Here is a 4,132-nt window from a genome sequence, read left to right as displayed (position 1 = left end):
CGCGGCCGATGTTAAGGCATTTGGATATTTGCCCTCTGAATTATTATTATATTATATATAAATTAAATATTCGGAAGCGGTTTTTGTATTAAAAAAACACACAAGAATAATTATACAAGTAATATTTATATGAAAGCTGCCGCTGCTGCTATTGGCGTCGCTGCCGCCGTGGTCACTGCTGTTGCTGCTGAATAGGTGTCTTGTGACACGATGGCTCTCACGGTGGTTGCTGATCGGTGCGCACGTTGACCAGAATGTGTTTTGGCCAAGTGCATTGATCTTATTAATATTGCTGACGATAGGCTCCCACGGTTGCGGTTGCGTTGCTGTTGCATTCTGCTGACAAAGCGCACGTGTCAAAAGTGCATGCACTGGAGCCGTGATATAATTGGGCCGGTGCAATGCCCTTTTGTAGGGTCTGTCGTTAACTCTTCCCCCCTTAGATGCGAACGTCCTCGGTCGCAATATAGAAAACTTGAGCATTTTCTCTCTTTTCTGCTTCGGGTGTTGTGACTTGGCCTGTGGTGGTTGGGGTCTTTCGTTTTAGCAAATATCCAACTACGGCCATAATTATCAGTAGAGTTCCAGAGAGAGTTATATTGATTGTTGCTCTTATATCGTTGCTGCTCTTTAGGGTTTCTAATTTTCTTGTGTTGTTTAGATTTATTTCCTTGAGCATTTGCAGTGAAAGGACTTCGTCGATCTTGTTTGTTTTCGCCATGATTTGAAATAGCGGTGGGGTGGCTTCTGCGAAGGACATTACTTTTGATTCGTATATGTCATCTTCGATGCGTATCGTGGAGTTTTCGAATTGTACCAGGAAGGTACCATGGAGTTCTACTTCCTCTTCGTCGATCTTGATTGATCCATTGAAATCGTTGAGCAATATTGTTCCGACAAACAGCTGTTCGTGATTGGGTACGTGTTGATTGTTGATAGCACGGCAGTTTGGAGGTTGGTTTTTTAATAGTGGCAGAGTACAAGTATCATTTCTTAAGTCGACTAACTTATTTTTATTACAAATTGTTTTTTCATTATGCGACTCACATGAGTCTCTTATAGCATAGATTGAATTTTCGCATTTTACAATATTTTCGAATTTTATTTCATTGATATAATTTTTTCTTTTAATTGGCTTAATTAACATGGTTGTACAAACTTCATTTGAGATTAAAGGTATGTTGATTATATAGAGTATATTTTTTCCATTACTTGCGATTTTTATTTGGCTAAATTCTAACAATTCTTCTGCATTTAAGAACATGATTTTTTCTCTTTCTAGTATCTGCTCTATTATTTTGACTTCGGATTCTGACAATATTATTGAGTTTATTGTATTTGTTTTTGCCCAGTCTATGGCATGAATTAAATTAGTTAAATCGTCTTTAAAGATTTGGAGCTTGTATTTAAAAAACGTGATTTTTTCCTCTTGAATATTAGAATGATCTTTTACAATTTTCATTATGTTATTTGAGGTTTGTGTTATTTCATTGATTCTATCTTGCAATACTCTATTGATAACTACTTGTTTATTATTATTTTCTAATTGCTCATTAATTTTTGTAATTAAAACCTCGTGGTCACTATGGTCCGGTGTACCGGCCAGCCATTTCCATGCTGTTCTAATGGTTGAATTCCTGTTTTCTGCTACAGTTTCTTTCTTGTATTTGGGTGTGAGTTTTGAACCTAGGCGCTTGTTTATTTTTACATAGACTATCTCCCCTGGTTCGTAAGCTTTAATTTCCTGTCTCTCTTTATTGTGGTAATTTAAATCATATTTTTGTTTATCTAGTAGCTTGTTGGATATTATCTTCCTATTCTCTTCTGTTTTTTCTGGGTTATCCTGAACTGTTGTGCCGAAAAATATCTCTATTGGTTTCTTTTTAGTAACTGAATGGTAGGAGGCGTTATATTCTTGTACTGCTTTAAAGAGTGTATCTGTGAAACTCATATCTTTATTGTCTTTTCTTAGGCAAGTCATTATTTCTGAAAGAGTGGAGTGGAATCTCTCTATTTGTCCGTTACTTGTTGAGTTATATGGAGGGGTTGTATAAACTTCGATACCTAGCTGGTCTTGCAACAAAAACTTTATGGAGGCTGAATTTAAAGCTCGTTCGTTATCGATTACTACAGTTTTGGGCATACCGAATGCAATTAGTATTTCTCTTAACGGGATTTTTATATCTTCTGCTGCTCTTGAGTTTAGAATCTTGACTTGAACGTATTTTGAGAATTTATCAATGCTAGTTAAAATAGTTTTATTTTCTGTTATATAAATATCTATATGAATGATTTCGCCTGGAAATTTGGGAATTGGTGTTGCTTGAATTGCGGGATGTGGAGGGTGTCTATCATACTTTGACTCTCTGCATGTTAAGCATGCTTTTGTAATTTCCTTAACTTTTTTGTGGAGTTGTGGGAAGAAAAATTTTTCTAGAATTTGGGCTTTATTTTCTGATGCATTTCTGTGTGCTCGTCTATGTTCTTGCGTTATAATTTTATTCTGTTCATCGACGCTTGTAATGTCTTCTACCTTTCTTTGGGTATATCGTATTTTATAATTTGAAAAGTGAAGTGGATAGAATTCCTGTATTTTGCTCATAATATGTTCTGGAGTAAATAAGCCGTTAATAAGTCTTGGGTCAAGTCGTTTCTTGAAAATATCGATTAATTCGTCTTCAGTAAAGTGGGGTTGTGTTACTGTATGCCTATGATATGTAGGAAAGGGAATTTCGAATTTATAATCATGCTTTTCGCCGATTATTATGAATAACTGATTCTTGAAAACGTTAATAGGCGTTTCTATTGTAGGGATGAGATTGTGTGACGAACTTTCATCACTCATAACTGTGGTTTCTGTACTATTGATTTCGTTTATTGGGTTTCTTGATAAAGCGTCTGCTACTATGTTAGTGGTTCCTGGCTTGTACTTTAAGTCGTAATTGAACTCTTCTAAGTAACTCTTCCAACGTTTCAATTTTCCGTTGTGATTTTTATTACTCAGAGCAAAGGTTATTGGTTGGTGGTCTGTGAATATAATAACTTTGGCAGTTCCATACAAGTAAATTCGAAGGTTTTGCAATGCCCAAACTATGGCTAGCATTTCCTTTTCATTAGTTGCATAGTTCTCCTCTGTTTTTGACAATGTTCGTGATATAAAAGTAATGGGTCTACCTTCCTGTTCAACGACTGCACCGATTGCGTAGTTTGAAGCATCGGTTGTTAGATGGAATTCTTTAGAGAAGTTTGGATAATTTAGGATTACGTCATTAGAACAAAGAGTCTGTTTTATTTTGTTAAATGCTTCTATTGCCTTGTTATCTAACTTTATCTGTACTTTATCTGATGCTTTTGCTGATATACGACCATCTTCACCTCTGAGATGAGTGGTAAGAGGCTTAGCTAATTTTGCATAATCTTTTATGAATCTGCGGTAATAGCCGGAGAGGCCTAAGAACGATCGTAGTTCTTTATGAGTTTTGGGTATGGGGAATCTAGAAACCGCTTCAACCTTTTCTGGATTTGTCTTAACGCCACTGTCTGAAATGGTGAATCCTAGGAAATTCACTTCCTTTTTGAAAAATTCACATTTGTCCATTTGGACTTTCATATTAGCGTTAAGTAAAGTCGTGAAGACTTGTTTTAGGTGATGAGCATGTTCGTTTTCAGTTTTGCTGAAAACAATGATGTCATCAATGTAGACATAGCATATTTTTCCAACATGATCCCTTAGAATATCATCTAAGGCTCTTTGGAATATTGAAGGGGAATTCTTGAGACCAAAAGGTAGTCTTGTAAATTCGTACTTCCCTCCGTTGACAGAAAATGCTGTCTTTTCTATGTCTGTCTCCTTCAAAGGAATTTGGTGGAAACCACTTTTGAGGTCGAGGACCGTGAAGAATTTATTGTCCCCTAAGTGGGCTATGATGTCCCCTATTTCTGGCATAGGGTATCGGTCGGAGATTGTGACCAAATTTAGCTTGCGTTAATCGATTACTAGTCGGTATTTCTTTTTTCCTGAGACATCAGATTTCTTTGGTACGATCCATACTGGAGCGTTATACGGTGATCTAGAGGGTCTAATGACTCCGTCGTCAAGCATTTCTGATATCTGCTTTTCGACTTCTTGCTT

Source organism: Drosophila mojavensis, unplaced genomic scaffold, assembly GCF_018153725.1.
Source record: "Drosophila mojavensis isolate 15081-1352.22 unplaced genomic scaffold, ASM1815372v1 contig_74, whole genome shotgun sequence".
NCBI lineage: Eukaryota > Metazoa > Arthropoda > Insecta > Diptera > Drosophilidae > Drosophila > Drosophila mojavensis.
The sequence above is the reverse complement of the archived record's forward strand: the minus strand, read 5'-3'. Positions refer to the sequence as shown.